This window comes from Aethalodelphis obliquidens, unplaced genomic scaffold, assembly GCF_003676395.1.
Source record: "Aethalodelphis obliquidens isolate GAN/ISIS:26980383/991018 unplaced genomic scaffold, ASM367639v1 scaffold5, whole genome shotgun sequence".
In the NCBI taxonomy this organism is placed as follows: Eukaryota; Metazoa; Chordata; class Mammalia; order Artiodactyla; family Delphinidae; genus Aethalodelphis; species Aethalodelphis obliquidens.
In genome coordinates, this window is record NW_020837949.1 from 71503159 (window position 1) to 71522020 (window position 18862).

At 35.1% G+C, this 18862-nt stretch overlaps 1 long non-coding RNA gene across 2 annotated transcripts in view; it reads left to right on the forward strand.

Annotated features, from left to right (window-relative positions):
- The first annotated feature begins 250 nt into the window (after positions 1-250).
- LOC113618452 (uncharacterized) overlaps positions 251-18862 on the forward strand; it is a 219471-nt gene continuing 200859 nt past the window's right edge. For both annotated transcript variants that reach the window (XR_003432019.1, XR_003432018.1), the window contains exon 1: positions 251-340. This is a non-coding gene — a long non-coding RNA (uncharacterized LOC113618452). The remainder of the gene's footprint in view (positions 341-18862) is intronic.

Consider the following 18862-nt stretch of genomic DNA (forward strand, 5'->3'; position numbering starts at 1 on the left):
TTGTCTTTGGTATTTGGCATCTTTAGTGAATCTAAATGATAAATTTTGTGAAATTTAAAAGGTCTTAATCACGTTTGCTTGTGGGTGGATCATTAATAACTTTTTAATGTGCTGCATTATTTTATATTATTTTTTAGTAATTAGTTGCAGTTTTACAAGGCATTATGTTAATAATAATATTGCAATTTATTTTAAAATCTTTTCACATCCATATGAGGTAGGGAGTGAAATCAATTGTTTTTCTGGTTTTACAGATGAACAAAGAAAAGCAAAGATCAGTTGGGGAACTTCTGGGTATCACAGAAGCATTCACTAGAGCAACTGATATCTTAAGTCTCAGGTCAGTAATTGTTCCACTGAAGATTATGGTTAATTTTGCTATATCTGTTCTATTTATAATTTTAAATTTGGTTCCTCCTTTTTTGTGTTTAGCTAAGAGTGTTCTCTTCTCTTTATTTGAATCTTCAAAGTGGCTTAAATCAGATAAAATTCTATATCTGATATCTGTGGTATTGAAACAACGAATTTTTAAGTGTAGAAAAGAAGCAAAAGAATGACAGAGTATGGTGATGTCCTACCATGTGTTTAGTTGAAGTTCAGGGTCATTGTCATATTGATCAGAGCTTTATCCTTGGTGACTTTGTGCTCTCATTTTTCTCCTGAATTTACCCTGTGTCCTGGCCAGTATATTGTCTATGTCATTCTTATTTCACAGAGACAAGACCAGAGACAATAGGTAAGCTATAGTCAAGCCACAACCACCACAAATAATGATCACTAACATCATCTTCATTTATGAATGTCGGAATTGCTATACACTTTATTACTGAAGTCTGAATATATTGGGAATTTATTTGCTGTTTCTCAGACTACTGGTGGTATATAGAGATCACAGATAATTGACCTGTGGAACTAACTAGAAAGAAATGATGGCAAGATAAATTGTATTATTTATCTATCAATTTAATTAGAGAAAACTTATGGATAACGTTGACAATACTAGACTTTTCTCACTTCCTAGAGGTCATGTAAAACTGAATCTGGGGACTTCCCTGGTGGTCCAGTGGTTAAGAATTTGCCTTCCAATGCAGGGGGTGTGGGTTCAATCCCTGGTTGGGGAGCTAGGATCCAACATGCCTCACGGCCAAAAAAAAGAAAACAAAACATAAAACAGAAGCAATGTTGTAGGAAATTCAGTGGGGACTTTGAAAATGGTCCACATCAAAAAAAAAAAAAATCTTAAAAAAAAAAACACAACAAACTGAATCTGTATCAGATAAGCAGATCCTGCCAGGAAGCAGAATTCTGCCTCTTCTTAGGTTGCCTTTGGTGAGCTACAACCCTTTTAAATAGGAAGTTACTTACTCCATCTAGTCTTTTATCTCTTTTGCCACAAGTCATCCCTATTCCTTTGCATTATTATCCTTTTGGGAGGGGGTGGGTTAATTAATTTTTATTGGAGTATAGTTGATTTACAGTGTTGTTAGTTTCAGGTGTACAGCAAACTGAATCAGTTATAAATATACATATATCCTCTCTTTTTTAGATTTTTTTCCCATATAGGTCATTACAGAGTATTGAGTAGAGTTCCCTGTACTATACAGTAGGTTCTTATTAGTTGTCTGTTTTATTTTAATGTGATGTTAATTATTCACAGTCCTTCATAGGACGTTTTCAAGAAGATGATGATGTTCAAGGCATAATTTATATTGACTTCCCCTGTCTGTAAGTACTTTCTGTCACCTCTGAATTTCCATTGTTAGGCATTTTTACTATCCTGATGTATCTCTCTTTTTTTGGGCCTGTGTGTTACTTGTGTGAGTGTGCTTGTTTTGTCATCTTTACCTGAGTGCGTATTCTGGTAAGCTAGCAAGAGCCATTGCTTACGTCTTGCTATCCACGCCATTAGTCTCTTGCTTAGTGTAATGAAAGGAGTCAGTGAAGAAAATCTTCAGACTATCACAGAGTGACATTTCAGAAAAATGCCACTTTTGCTTAGTATCTTTGAATATTTACTATTGTTCGAGTGCTACCAAAATTATTAAACTCAGAGCAGCATATACATAGAGTAAACACCTCTATGTTGGTGTGTGTTTTTTGTTTTTAGTATGGATTGTATTTTTCTGTCTCTCTAGGATGTTGGAAAGCCCAAAGTGGCTTCCAGGTATTTTCAACAGAGGCTTCTCTAGCTTTATGAATATTTATAAAAGCCATTTTCTGCTTAAATTTAGCCTCCTTCACTTGTCATTGTTTTGTGTCATTTTCTACAGTTTTTTAATAGTCTAGATAGCTTACTAAGTGCATAGTGTTTAAGGTGTTTAGATGCCATTTGGAAGCTTCATAAAAGGAGGTCACTTAGAGTTCAGAAATGTTTAGAAAAGAGAAAAAAATCTCAGGAAGGTTCTCCTTGGGGTTAGTCATTGAGAACCTCCGCATTGTTTACCCTCAAGATATAATATGCCTGCTAAGATTATCTGTTGTGAATGAGGCTAAAAGCAAAAGGAAAAACTGGGCAAGTGTAAGTGGTGTCATATTTAAGGGAATATCTCAAATGCCTCCAGCCTGTGTCAAGTAAAACATATATGTAGATTGATGGTAATTTTAAAGTGATGCACTTACTGAGTTTGAAAAAGAAATTTAAAGAAAAGAACAATAACAGAAATTTCTATTGCTCTGCCTAAGTTGATTGCACATAATTTTGGAACATATGCCCCAAGCTGTAAAGTCAGGAACACAGAGCTTCTGAGTTACTATTCCCTTTCTTGTTTGGCCTAGAGGAAAGTAGAATTTAAGATGTGGTCATTTATGTATCTAAACATACTACTTTAAATGTAGCCAGAGTATCCATTGAGAGAAAGAAAGAGAGAGACAGGAGACGGAAATGACCAATAGCTAGCTTCTGGCTGGATAAAACATTTACACATAACTTCTGGCTTCCCCTCAAGTGGAGCTTTTGCAAGGGATTTATAGGTCAGATAGCTCAGCAGTTGCAGCCTGCTGCCCACTGTACCTTAACAAAGCTTTTGCGTGTTTGTACAGCTGGACTGGTAGCTGTGGGAGTCCCAAGAATCCCATAAGGCCCCTGTCCTTTTACCTCCCCTTCGCCATCTACCAGCACACAAATACATGCAGAATGAAACTGTCTGACTAGCAGGTTAAAGGCCCACAATTCAAACCCTGTTTATTTTCTTTCCTTGATTTCCTGCTGCTGCAGAGAGTAAATGGTATTTTTCCCCCTTGCTTTTTTTTTTTTTTTTAAACCTGTTTGTCTATCAGTGTCTGGTAGAGAATGAAAGAAACACTCACATTTTAACATAGTTTATGGGACTCTTGCTTTGGTGTACTATTTTGAATCTCTCTCTTTCTCCTCCTCTCCCCCTCACCGACACACACACCCACAGCCCCCATCCCCATCCTGCCACACACCTCTGTCTCCTTTCTCTCAGGATCTTTCCATTCTCAACTTTTTCTCATACTTTTTGGCAGAAGGACTTATTTACCCAAAGGAAGGAAAAAAAAACATCCCCAAACTCTTCAAGTGTAATTTCACCCCAGAGGAAGGGTGTTATTTTAATTACTGTTGAACCCATTCTGAGAGGAGGCCTGTAAATACTTGATGCAGCTAAGGAGAGTGGCAGTTAATATGCCTTTTGAATCAGTGCCACAAACTACAAAGACTGCCATCTGGGTAGGTATTACATTTGTAAGAAAAAATAGTTGAGACTTTTCTTTAAATGAGCTTGTAAATTCCAGTCAATCTTAGGTTCACTTCATTTTTTTTCCCAAAAAAATCCTCCCATATGAAATATTTAAAATCTTAGTAATTAACCAGAAAAGAAACTGCTATTCTAAACTGCAGTGGCTACCACCATACTCATAGGTTTGATATGAATATCATCCCCAACAGCCATTTCATTAAAATCCTTGAATTGGAAAAGAATCAAAGTAATGAAGAAATGTTTTTTATATGTTCAATGTTCTTGAATTATCTTATTTCTTCGTACCAAAAGAAAAGTTTTAATTAGAAAGCAAAAACAGTCCATTAATTTCTGGTATTTTTAATAATTGGTCACCCTTCATCTCCTACGTAGCTGTTTTTGGCAGATGATGTAGGAATGAAGGATTATTGGAGTTAGGTGAAACTGGGTGGTATTTAAGTCTCAGTTTAATTAGCATATTGTTCTAAGGCAAGACATGAAATCATTTGGAGCCTCAGCTTCTTCATTTGGGAAATGGAAAAAATTATACTTCTTTGTCAACCTCACAGAGTTGTTGAGAAAATCAAGTAATATTATGGCTGTCAAAGTGTTTTATACATGGAGAAATTTTATGTAAATCTAAAATAGTATTCTTTTTCAAAAGTTTTAAATTATTCTTGATATTTGAACTTTTCCTTTCCTTCCTGAGAGGATACATCCATGGCAAATCCATAGTTGATGGAAGCCTCACATTCTAAATTTTAAGGACAATTTAAATCAGACACAAGAAGTTTCTTTTTGTAAAATTAGTGTTTGCACTTTGTCTTTTAACAAATTATAGGGGTACCTGAATTATAATTTTTAAAAAATCAGATTATTTTAGTGGTTGATCCGATTGACCTAATTATAAATATTCAGAAAAAGTGCCCATAATCTTATTTCAGAACACTCCAGGATGCTTAAACTTCACACTCTGTTGACATTTTAAATTACTTAGCAGGAAACCTTCTGATATTTATCCTTCCGTTTGCTATAGTTCCTTAGTTCAAAGCCCTCTATGGAATTGCAAACTTATCGGCACTGATTTAGTAAAGAAAACACACACATAGCATCACAAGAAACAGGCTCTAAGTTACATTGGACTTCATGTAACACCTTTACGATTAGAAAGATTTTTTTAACATATATGTATTGCACTGAAAAGTAATACATAATATTATGAGGGAATAATGGTTAAACAGTTTTTCATTTGGGAATTTTTCTTCATTAAGTATTTGAAATACCATGTAGAAAATATTTTTCAGTTTTCCCCTCTCATCTCCTTTCCCCTTTCATCCTCATATAATCCCTGTCTATGATAGTCTACATTTAAGAAGGCGATATCTCTAGATCACTGCTTATGTCCATGTCCATATCCGTAATCATCCTTTGATAAGAATAGGAGATCTTTTCAGGATGTTTACTCTCATCATGTGGATTCTATTATAATAGTGATCTTTTCTTCACCCAAAAGTTTTTGCACAAAAGTAAATATTTTATTTGAACATAATTTATATTGTTCCTCAATTTGAAACATCTAAGGAAAAAATTAAGTCTATTTTAATCTGCTTTAAAAAATTTATCCATATTTTTATTTATTCCTTTTCTTTCCATTCTTTTCTATTCTATCTTTCGACCTTTGCAGTAAGTCTTCATTTAAAAAGATAAAGCATTTAGATTCCTATGTGATGGATCAACTTAGGACTTTGTATTGCTTGTGTTCTAATCATTCTTTGAGGCAGACTTTTTTTGACAATAAGCTTTCCCACCCTGTACAACTGTACTGCTTTTCTTGGTGGAACAGGTAGTGAAGTCTAGAAGCATCGGTTGTTCCCACAACATTTCCACACAGCCAACTTTGCCAACTGCACGTGATAAATGTATGTGGTTTGGCTAGTTCTCATAAGTGCCCAGCATATACTTGTCCTTCAGCTGTTCTCTTATTTTAATAGTTTCTTACTCTAAAAATTCCGAAACATCTGGAACAATCTACTTAATAAATATGAAGAGGAGGTTGAAACTTACAGGCAACGTCTACATTCAGACCAGCAGCTGAGTACAGTTTTTGAGTGTCTTGTTTTAGGAAGCTTTTATATTCAAAATTCTCAATGAGTTTCTTAACTTAGGCAGGAGAAAAAGATGCAGTGAAGATCTGTTTCCCCTGTGAAAAGTAGGAGACTGTTGAAGAGTAGTATTAAAAGTTGAACAGCTGGCCACTGTTTATGAAAACAGCCGGGCTCTTATCCATAAGACAGGAAAAAGAGTCAAAAAACAAAGTTTCCTTCTTTCAAGACAGCTGGAAGATTTTCAGGCTTCAGGGAATTTTTTTAACTAGGGTAGATATACCTTTTCTCTCTTCAGATATAAGAAAAAGAAGAGTAGGGAAATATCTTGGGAGTAAAAATATCTTTATCAATTCTACTATTTATATTCTACCAAACACATGTATCACTTTTAGGAAAAAGTATTTTGTTATCTTTTACCAGAGCTAAGAACAGGTGAATAATGTGGCCACGATATAAAAATAAGCGGGAAGTAAATTAATTAATGTAAAATGGAGAAAAATGTAAAATCAGCTGTATGACTAAGGATTACTTTTAATTCCTCTTATAGTCTCCTTATTAACTGAAACAAGTTAATGACTTTAGCAAGGAGTAATTTTTCAAAATATAACAAGCAACCTTCTAAATCAGTTATTTGGGATCCTTGTAACCTATCTGGTGTATAGTAGATTCAGTGAATTTTATGGCCAGAGGGATTTACTCAGAAAAGGAGCTCCGGATGAGAAAATTAAGGAGAAAGTAAACTGAATGCTTCATTTGTACATTGTTCCATTGATCAGTTTAATTTTCTACTGGCAGAGAAAATTTTCATCTGTCTCAAACATTAGTAGGAATTATAGTTAGAGGTTATGTGAGTAACCAAGAAAAAAAAATTGAGGTTAAAATACAACTTCATCCCACAAATAAACTTCCCTCTTTTAAGCAGTTGTGTTTTGGAAGTATCAACATGACCCTATTTTAACAGATGACAGGACTTGCAAAAAAAAAACCACCTGGTTCCCCAACAGATAAATATGAATTCGTTCAGAGTCCTCCCCGTAGGTAATATCTGTAAATTTTCCCTTTGATGCTTTTCTTTCTCTTTAGAATGCTACTAAGTTCTAATAAAACAGTTGATCATTATTTTGGGCAAGAGAATTTGAATCTTATGCATGGAAAAATGAATATACATTTATAAGTTTTACAATGAAAACAAAACTGCAAATTTAATTCATTTGTTCAAGGAGATAAAAGTTGAACTCAAAAGAAAAACTAGCAAAATGAAATGCAGGTTAAGATGCAGATGCAGATGCAGCGTTCCAGATGCAGCGGTTAAGAATTCGCCTGCCAATGCAGGGGACACGGGTTCAAGCCCTGGTCCGGGAAGATCCCACATGCCGTGGAGCAACTAAGCCCGTGCGCCACAACTACTGAGCTTGTGCTCTAGAGCCCGTGAGCCACAACTGCTGAGCCCACGTGCTGCAACTACTGAAGCCCGCACTCCTAGAGCCCGTGCTCTGCAACAAGACACCACAATGAAAAGCCTGTGTACCGCAACAGAGTAGCCCCCACTCGCCACAACTAGAGAAAGCCTGCAGCACAGCAATGAAGACCCAACACAGCCAAAAATAAATAAATTAATTAATTAATTAAAAAAATGAAATGCCACATGAGGTAACCAATGGTTTTTAAAATTTGCATGCATATCATACATCTATCTAGGTTTCCAAGAAAATCAGATTTAGTTATTTCATTTTATTCTCATCCTAAGCTGTTGGTGAAATATGCAGTAGGATTTGTCATTTGATTTTAAAAATATGAGTATAGGTGTTTAACTTCTTTTTTTGGGAAACCAATTTCCAAGCCTTATTATTAGAAATCTCCTAAGAGGGTAGGGTGACTGATAAAGCTAAAGATTTTGAATTTCCTTTGAGTAAAAACAAAACAAATGAAAAACTTCTCAGATATTTGTTAAGTCTCTTATGATATGAAGCATTTATTACTTTTCCTCTATTATCATTCTTTCTCACCATAAAAAGTATTCTTTAGTGAAAATCAACATGTAATGATTCTTGGCTTCCTAACACCTATTACACTTTCAGATATAAAATAAATGCTTTCAGTTGAGCCAGTTCAGCAGAAGCCTGGACTTAACTGCTGGAACAGGTGGGATTCTAGTGATAGTGAGGGTAGGGGAACCCTAATGTGAGAGAAAGCAGCTCTGCAGCTTCAGGAAAACCAGGAGAAGACAGGTAGTTGGGGACTGTTTCGGGAGCTGGGTGGTGTCAGAAGCTATGATAGAAGTGGCCCTGCCAAGAAACCAAATGCATCTCACAGTAGATAAGAGGAGCAATGGGTTGTAAAGTGCACATGCTCGGCTCTAGCCTTTTGGTCAGTAGAATAAATGTGGTACCACCATGGCACACAGCAGGGAAATCTTTTCTTCTTGCCTTGGATCAACCCTCACTGGGCCATCCTAAAGGTAAATGGGCTTTCTGATACCCTAATAGTCTGTGTTCTAGCCCCTAACATTGTCAAAGCCATTGAAAAAATAGCACCAACATTCAACAGAATCCAATTTTACCATGTAGACATAATGTAGGCTGTTTCCACCATGTGACACTGAATTTTGGTGGAAATATTTGCTAATGAGTGGTAAGTGACTTTCAAGACTACAAATGTTTCTTTAATCCTCACATATTCTGTGTAGGTGAGGTAAGCTTATTGAGCAATATTTTGAAGAGGAAATATATGATATAGATGTTGACTTACTGGCAGTGATAGAGAACAACAGTAAATGAAGTGATTTCCAAACAAAAGACAATTACCAAAAGACATATTTCATCTCACTGCTATATAAGGACAGGCAGGAAACAAATTGATCAATCTACATTAGCATAATATTAACAAAATCAGTTTTGAAGGCTGTTGATCTTTATAAAAACTATTAAAGGATTAAAAATGTAACATTACATGTATATCTTTTCTTAAATGTGATTCTTTCCCTTGTTACCTGAAATGCATTTTATAAATTTATATGTGCTTTAGTTAACTTTTTGAATTAAAAGTGTTACTTCTAAATATATTTTATTGACAAATCACTTTTTAAAGAATCCCACATTGGAATAAATGATATCTTTGATTTATTGAATAGGCATAAGACACCAACATTTTTTTTTTAATTTGGGTATAGTTGTTTTACAGTGTTGTGTTAGTTTCTACCGTACAGTGAAGTAGAGGTCCCTGTGCTATACAGCAGGTTCTCATTAATTATCTGTTTTATATATGTTAGTGTGGATATGTCAATCCTAATTTCCCAATTCTTCCAAACCCCTCCTTGCCCCCCTTGGTTCTATATGTTTGTTCTCTACATCTGTGTCTCTATTTCTGCCTTGCAAACCGGTTCATATGTGCCATTTTTCTAGATTCCACATATATGCGTTAATATATGATATTGTTTTTCTCTTTCTGACTTACTTCCCTCTGTATGACAGACTCTGCGTCCATCCACGTCTCTACAAATGACCCAATTTCATTCCTTTTTATGGCTGAGCATATTCCATTGTATATATGTACCACATCTTCTTTATCCATTCATCTGTCAATGGACATGTAAGTTGCTTCCATGACCTGGCTATTGTAGATAGTGCTGCAATGAACATTGGGGTGCATGTGTCTTTTTGAAACATGGTTTTCTTTTTTTTTAATCTATTATTTTTTGTGGATCAGACTCCCAATCTCTACCATTTTTTCCTTCCCCCTATCTCAGACCTGTGTTGCTGACATTACATACTGCTATATGAATTTGGGTTTTATACTCTTAGATAAAAACAATACTTCTGTTTAACTCTAGCTGAATAACTTGGGACGGCACTCAGTAACCAGTTGAGCAAGCTTAGTTTCAATATGGCACTACAGAGAGTTCTACCCTGCAGCAGAAAGTGCTGTTTTTGGAACAATGTTAAATGGTCTTTATTATTTTACTGTCTCCTGACAAAAATTAATAGTGAAGTTCTTATACGGTTACTTATCAACAACTTCTGAATTCACACCTTTACAAACCATGTATCCTCAGTTGAGGGAATATGTTGCCGGCAATTTTGCATCAGAATGTCAGTGGAAGGCAGATTCCAACCAGGGTAAGTTTTTTGGAGTAACTGATGTGGGTGACTTGGACTTTGGTTAGACTCCTTGAGGCCTAATCTTGAAAGAAGCTGAAAGGACCTGCAACAGGGCTCCGAGTGATCCCACAAGATATGTAGACACAGATGCAGCAGGCAGAGACAAGCAGCACAGCAAAGAGCCTGGGCCAAAGTCAGAGCAGTTAGTACCTTGTGAAGCAAAGTGCCCATGTGGGCCTCAGAAAATAAACAAACTGTTGTGCGCATGTGTTTTTAAAAGAAAGCTTCAAAGCAGACTTAAAATTTTATAGAAGATCATGAAAATGGGAAGGATTATGTATGTTCTATTTATATCTTTTGCAGAAAAATACAGTCATAACTGTATATAGATCTTTTTTGTGTACCTTTAATATAAAGGTAAAAAGTTCATTTAAAAATAATGCACTAAGCACCGAGCTGATCTTCCTGTGCTATGCGGCTGCTTCCCACTAGCTATCTATTTTACATCTGGTAGTGTATATATGTGACCACCTAGAGGGGTGGGATAAGGGAGGGTGGGAGAGAGGGAGTCACAAGAAGGAAGAGATTTGGGGACATATGTATATGTATAACTGATTCACTTTGTTATAAAGCAGAAACTAACACACCATTGTAAAGCAATTATACTCCTATAAAGATGTTTAAAAAAATAAAAAGTTAAAGAAAAAAATAATAATGCAGTTTCAGTATCTATTAAGCATAGCCTGGTCCTTAATATTCACTTTACCAAAAACATATTTTAAAAGTATATTGGTAATGTGCCACACCAGTGCAAGATGTTAATAATTGCATCTGGGGAGGGGAATAAAATATGGGAACTCTTTTTCTGTAAACTTAAAACTGTTCTAAAAAGGCAAAGTATATTGATTTTTAAAATAATTTAAAAAGGATATTAAAACCAGTACCATAATTCATGATGGGATAAAATTATTTCCCCCCATCACTGTCTACTATCATAAAGTCAAGAGAGTTAGAAGTGCTTTGAATGTGTTTAGGATAGAAGCAAATGAGTATTATGTAATTATAGAAATACTTCTTAAGAAAATGGATGAGACTAAGGTGTATATAAAATACATATATTTTAAAGTTGAGAATCTACCCTCCCTGGGTTTTTATGTAGAAAAAGACAAACAGAATTGATAATAGTTTGTAATTGTATGTATATATCTCTTTTCTGTGTGGTGAGGAAATAGTCCTATAGCAGTATTTTTCAGTGGTAAATAAGATCCTTTTTCTTAAAAAGCTTTGAAAATGATAAAAGTGTATCTACAGAAGTTGATTTTAGAACCCTCCTATTTAGTAATCTTAATAAATCTTAGTATTTTCACATAAGCCCTTATTGGGTGTTCATGTGGTTGTAGATAATATTTATATTCCAAAATCTAGTCTTATAAAAAAGAAGAGAGAGAAAAGGAAAGAAAACAAACAAACCACAGTGTGATATTCTAGTGGAAACGATTAAAGGGCATTTTCCAGTAGTGAGCTTAATTTCCAGCCATTTATCTTGTGTCACTTCCTCTTTTTAAATATGACTTCTGATTTTGCTTTGTCTGAGAAGTGTCAGCAAGTTGAGTAGGAGGGCCTGAAGTTTAAGAAAAAAAGTCTAAAGTCTTGACAAAGAAAAATATTCTTTCTAATTCTGTCATGTGATCTCCAGGATCAAAATTTATGGAGACCTGAAGTTCCTGGCACTACCTGACATAAGTGGCATTATTTGATCTTTCTAACCACAGCACCCCAAAGCTGAAAAGAATCAGTCAGGTAGAATTCACATTCATTTTTTCCTTCAATGACATTCATTGTATAGTAGCTTATGTTTAAGGGAACTTGTGAGTTTTATTGCAGGTCAGAAAGGCTGCAGTTCTAATCTGTGATTCACAAAGAAAACAGAGCACACAAAGGCCAGTGCAAGACTGCTGGGTTGGAGGTTGGAAGGTTCCAGTATGTAAATCATATTCCAGTGTGATATGTGTGCAACGATAGGGTAATAAAAATGAAAACACTCCATGTGGGTAGGAGACAGTCTTCATTTTAGGGCACTTAACGCTTTATTAGTATTTAAAAATTGTTGGTCAGATTCTTGCAAGGCTAGAATGATTCTGAGTATGGTCCTTTGTGAAGGACCATAACCATTTGTAAACTCAAGGCGAATATTAAATATATTTCACTTGACGAGAAGTTGATCAGTCAACCACAGATCTTTATTCAATGCAATTTATTGAACACCTGCCATATTAGAAGAACCATAACAAGCCAGGTGGTGAACTAAAATGGCAACACTGCCCTCAAGGTGCTTATAGTAGAAGAAAATAAAGAGGATGGCAGCTAAAATTTACAAAGGACTTCTAGTTTACAATATTTCATATACATTTACAAAGGATGATTGAAGCACAATAACTATATGCAACCACCTTCAATAAAAATCCCCACGATATACATACATGATCAGCTGTAGATATTTATGTATGCATATGAGTGAGTATATAAACATGCTGCATGAGGGGACGTTTGTCTTTAGTCTGGAATAGCTTTAGGGAAGATTTGAACTTGAAACAGATTTCTGAAGGAATGGTAGGAAACAAGAAGGAGGCTTTGTAGTTAGGGGACAGAACTCTGAGTGATGTGGCTTTGAAAAATAAATACTGTGTCAAATCGTAGTAATCAAGTAATCAGATAATTAGCTGTTAGCTTTCCAATTCAAAGTATTAACTTGACTTTAAAATGGATTGGGAACAGTTACTTAGAAGGTCTTTAGCCAGGGGAGTGATATAAACAAAAAGTCACTTAAAGAGGTCTCTTTTGTCTACTATTTGTAAGACAAATGATTAAGAAACTAGAGACAGGCTAGTCTCCCAGCTTGAAGGTATGAAGAGGAAGCCTGATCTTTCTAATCATATTGGAAGTTCTGGACAGGTCAGAAGAAGTAGATTCAGCTTTAGTTAATCTCACTCTGTGCCTGTTAACTCACCAAGAAAATTAGAATTATGACAAAAGATTGTTACGAAGATTGATGAAATAATATAAGAACATATGACACATAGTAGGCACTCAAATTACATAGTTTAATCTGAATCTAAAATATAAATCCAATTATAAGAATTATAATAGATTAATATATAGGCTCAAAAATAAAGTTAGTTTTTTAATGAATAGATATTTTCATTTTACAGTAACATCCAGAGAAAATTTACATTCAGCAAAAGCTATACATCTATACTACCATCTCACACTCAGATAAAAAGGTATACCTTTCTTATATTATCCCATTTTTGTCAAATTAGAAGAAATCTGTAGTAAATCTGAGGGATTTTTGAAAAGTAGTTTTTAAAGTAATCTTATTACTGAGAAAATCCTCAAGGCTGTGAGCAGAATCATTTTGAACAGAGTGTTCAATGTTTCTGTCTAGCCAGTCCAATGGAAGGTTTATTGCAATCTCAGGATACCAGTTTGATTTATCTTATCAAATCCAACCAAGGAAGTACCAGTCTTTTTTTGTTGTTTTTACAGTCGAGTATGTAAAACAAAAAGAACAACAGGATTTAAAAAACATGAATTGGATGGTTCTGATGTGGAACATTGTTTTAACTAGCTTTAATCTTATAGTACTTTGGGTTTAAGGATTTGGGTACTTTCGAATATATGTTTGTTTATAACATATAAATAAGCAAGGGAAGATTTTTGTGTGGTTATTCCCTTGGAGTACCAACTTTAAAGTCAGACAGTTCTATTTTTGCAATTCATCTTCTCTCCTGACCAGTTCTGGGACTCTGGCAGACTTAACCTACCCTCCAGGGCTGCTGCCTTAAATGAGGTTACATATGGAAAGCAGCCTACACAGAGCATATCCTCATCAAGTAACTGCAGACCCTCTTCTTTCCTTTCTCCTCTTTATTTTTATTTACAGCCTAAGTTCAAGTACAAATAGAGTCAAACGTAAAATAACAATGATAAAAACAATAATTTGTGTTTACTTAGCATTCAGCAGTTTACAAAAGCATCCAGGTTTATTATGTCACTTGGTATGGACAGAGCAACTATTACTAATGCCATTACACAGAAGATTATCCTGAAACTCAGAACAGTTTCAAGAAATATTGGTGATCCCCAAAATCAATAAATGTTATGGTTAAATTGAAACCCAGATGTCCCCACACTAAGGACAGGGCTCTCTACCATTCTCTACTGCCATTGGCAGAGGGGTGGACTTAGGGAGATCAAGACAAGTCGAAAGTTGAAGGGCAAATTCATGCTAGGAGGTAAGGGTAGAGGATAAGACAGTACTAATTTTATGTGTCAGGATAGATGACAGGTTTTCAACACAAGTAGTTTTAGAAATGCAGGGCTTGAGATAGAATTGGGAATGAAACCATGTGTATACAAACAATTATCAAGGTCTTGAGAAAAAACTAGAATTAATTTTGGTAGAAAATAGCAAAATAGTACATTGGTAAATCTTTTTAAAAGGCTGGAACACTTATTTTCTATTATTAATGCAGAGGTCCTAATACTTTGTTTTTAGGGCACATTTTCTAAATTGACTTGGTTATTTGTTGGCATATATTAATAATATATTAACATTTTTCCAGTTTTGAAGATCAAGAGGATACAGCAAAAAGTTTCCCTCCTAGGTCAATCATCCTAAACACGCAGTCACCCTCCTGTATCAGCCAGGGTTCAACTGAAGTGGCAGAACCACTAGTGGTAGAAAAAAAGATAGATAGATGATCTATCTCAAATCTCCCTCTCTCTCTAGATACATATTATCTATATATTTGTGTGTGTGTATATATATATATATATTATATATGTAATATAAAGAGATTTATCACAAGGCATTCTCTTATGTGATTATGGGGTCTGGCTAAGCAAGCACTGAATTTGTATGGCAGCCAGTCAGGAAGGGAAGATCGTGGGCAGACTCAAACCCGCTGGCGTGGCCTGGGGCTACCGCCTGTAAGCAGTCGAGAAAGGAGTATCATGAGCAGACCGGAACTCTGCAGGCACAGTCAGAAGCTGTTTTCCACAGGTGGAATTTCTTTTTCCTCTCAGAGAAATCTCAGCCCTGCTTGTTTTTGGCCTTCCGATAGATTCAGTCAAGTCATGAAGATTATCCAGGATAATCTCTTTTACTTAAAGTCAACTGATTAGGAGATTTCCTGATATAAACATCTTTGATATCGTGTAACATTCTTTTAATATTGTATTGCATTTTTTGCTATATTATTAAATTTTTGTAGCAGTATTCATAAGTGAGATTGTGATTTTGTTTTATCTTTCTACTCTGTCAGATTTTGGTATCAGTGTAATTCCAGCTTAATTTAAAATAACTAGAAGCTTTTTTGTCTGCCATGCTTTGTGAAAATATATATGTCACTGGAATTTTCTTTGCCGTAATTGTTCGGTTGAGTTTGACTGAATAGTCTTGGCCTGCGTGGCGTCTTTGGAGGTAGCTGCTTGGCAAATTTTCCTATTTCTTTTAATAATAACATTAGCCCACTCATAGTTTCTTTCCCTTTTGGAGCAAATTTAAATAAATTATATATCCCTAAAAATGTGACTACTTAATTCAAATTCTCCGAAGTTTTTGCATAAATTCGGGTAAGCAAAGCACTCTTAGAATTCTTTAATTTCTCCTGTAACCATTGTTATTTGTTCCTCGGAATTTCTTAGTTTATAAAATTGTGCTTTCTCTCCCTCCACTCTCATGGCCCCTTTATAAAAGCATTAAACAATAAAGCATTATTGTTTGTGAGGTAGTATAAATAGTGGTTAATGTACTGTATGTACAATGTAATGTACAGCACGGTGACTGTAGTTAATAATACTGTATTGCATATTTGAAAGTTCTAAGAGGATAGATCTTCAAAGTTCTCATCACAAGAAAAAGATTCTGTACCTGTGTATGGTGATGAATGTTAACTAGACTTATTTTGGTGATCATTTCAGAATATATACAAATATTGAAACATTGTGTTGTACACCTGAAACTAATATAATGTTGTATGTCAATTACACGTCAAAAAAAAAAACATTGGTTAAAAGCATGTTTCAAGATGTACTTACTGTCTCTGAGACCTTGGAGAAATCTCCTTAGCTTCGATATTTCTCAGTTTCCTCACTGATAAAATGGAATAATATACTACTTACTTTACGGGATTTCTTGAGTTGATAAACAATGTGTTGATAAACAATGTGTTCTTAGTACAGTGTTAGCTATTATTATTGTTATTGTTGCCATTATTATCATATTTCCCAGGGAGGCAGCAATTGGATTTATTTATTAGTTTTACTCCTTTTTGTTTTCAAATATAATTCTTTCTTTTTGATACCCTTAGGGTTATTTTATTACTCTTTCATTGATACTAAGATTTTATTTTATTAATTTTATTAATTCAGTCTTTTATTGGTTAAACCAGCTTCCAGTAGGTTTTACAAAAAGGGCTATTGGGAATAACAGTCTGAGTTCCTTCATGTTTAGAAATATTTGATAGGTGGCTTTATAGTTGGGCAGTTTGGGATTGGTAAACATTTCTTGGATCATAGCTTCTTTCTTGAAGGATTTTTTTCAGGCATTGCTTCAGTTTCTTATGGGGTTAAATATTCCTTTGGAAATTCATGAGGCCATCTTGATGATTTTTCTCCTTTAAAGTGACTTCATATTCTTTGCTGGAGTGCCATTGAATTTCTCCAATTCTCATTGGATTTCTTTATTTACCTTTGAGATCCAGAAATTTTATTTCTTGGTGTGATCTGTTTTGCATCAGTTTTTCTGGGACATAGTTTGCTGGTATAATCTGCAATTTCAAGTCAATTTTTATATTTGAAAATTTTAACAATTATTTAAACATCTATTTCCATACCAGAATTTAATGCAGGAATGCCAGTTATGTGTATGTTGGGCATCTTTTGCTTACATTCAGTGTCTTTCAGTTTCTTTCAAATTTTTTTTTCTTTTTTTTAACATCTTTATTGGAGTATAATTGCTTTACAATGGTGTGTTAGTTTCTGCTTTATAACAAAGTGAATCAGGTATACCTATACATATGTTCCCATACCTCTTCCCTCTTGCGTCTCTCTCCTTCCCACCCTCCCTATCCCACCCCTCTAGGTGGTCACAAAGCACCGAGCTAATCTCCTTGTGCTATGTGGCTGCTTCCCACTAGCTATCTATTTTATGTTTGGTAGTGTATATGTGTCCATGCTACTCTCTCGCTTTGTCACAACTTACCCTTCCCCCTCCCCATATCCTCAAGCCCATTCTCTAGTAGGTCTGTGTCTTTATTCCTGTCTTACCCCTAGGTTCTTCATGACATTTTCTTTTTTCCTAAATTCCATATATATGTGTTAGCAAACCGTATTTGTCTTTCTCTTTCTGACTTACTTCACTCTGTATGACAGACTCTAGGTCCATCCACCTCATTACAAATAGCTCAATTTCATCTCTTTTTATGGCTGAGTAATATTCCATTGTATATATGTGCAACATCTTCCTTATCCATTCATCCGATGATGGACACTTAGGTGGTTTCCATCTCCGGGCTACTGTAAATAGAGCTGCAATGAACATTTTGGTACATGACTCTTTTTGAATTATGGTTTTCTGAGGGTATATGCCCAGTAGTGGGATTGCTGGGTCATATGGTAGTTCTATTTGTAGTTTTTTAAGGAACCTCCATACTGTTCTCCATAGTAGCTATACCAATTCACATTCCCACCAGCAGTGAAAGAGTGTTCCCTTTTCTCCATACCCTCTCCAGCATTTATTGTTTCTAGATTTTTTGATGATGGCCATTCTGACTGGTGTGAGATGATATCTCATTGTAGTTTTGATTTGCATTTCTCTAATGATTAATGATGTTGAGCATTCTTTCATGTGTTTGTTGGCAGTCTGTATATCTTCTTTGGAGAAATGTCTATTTAGGTCTTCTGCCCATTTCTGGATTGGGTTGTTTCTTTTTTTATTATTGAGCTGCATGAGCTGCTTATAAATTTTGGAGATTAATCCTTTGTCAGTTGCTTCATTTGCAAATATTTTCTCCCATTCTGAGGGTTGTCTTTTGGTCTTGTTTATGGTTTCCTTTGCTGTGCAAAAGCTTTGAAGTTTCATTAGGTCCCATTTGTTTATTTTTGTTTTTATTTCCATTTCTCTAGGAGGTGGGTCAAAAAGGATCTTGCTGTGATTTATGTCATAGAGTGTTCTGCCTATGTTTTCCTCTAAGAGTTTGATAGTTTCTGGCCTTACATTTAGGTATTTAATCCATTTTGAGCTTATTTTTGTGTATGGTGTTAGGGAGTGATCTAATCTCATACTTTTACATGTAGCTGTCCAGTTTTCCCAGCACCACTTATTGAAGAGGCTGTCCTTTCTCCACTGTACATTCCTGCCTCCTTTATCAAAGGTAAAGTGAGCATATGTGTGTGGGTTTATCTCTGGGCTTTCTATCCTGTTCCATTGATCTATCTTTCTGTTTTTGTGCCAGTACCATACTGTCTTGATTACTGTAGCTTTGTAGTATAGTCTGAAGTCAGGGAGCCTGATTCCTCCAGCTCTCTTTTTCGTTCTCAAAATTGCTTTGGCTATTCGGGGTCTTTTGTGTTTCCATACAAATTGTGAAATTTTTTGTTCTAGTTCTGTGAAAAATGCCAGTGGTAGTTTGATAGGGATTGCATTGAATCTGTAGATTGCTTTGGGTAGTAGAGTCATTTTCACAATGTTGATTCTTCCAATCTAAGAGCATGGTATATCTCTCCATCTATTTGTATCATCTTTAATTTCTTTCATCAGTGTCTTATAATTTTCTGCATACAGGTCTTTTGTCTCCTTAGGTAGGTTTATTCCTAGATATTTTTTTCTTTTTGTTGTAATGGTAAATGGGAGAGTTTTCTTGGTTTCACTTTCAGATTTTTCATCATTAGTGTATAG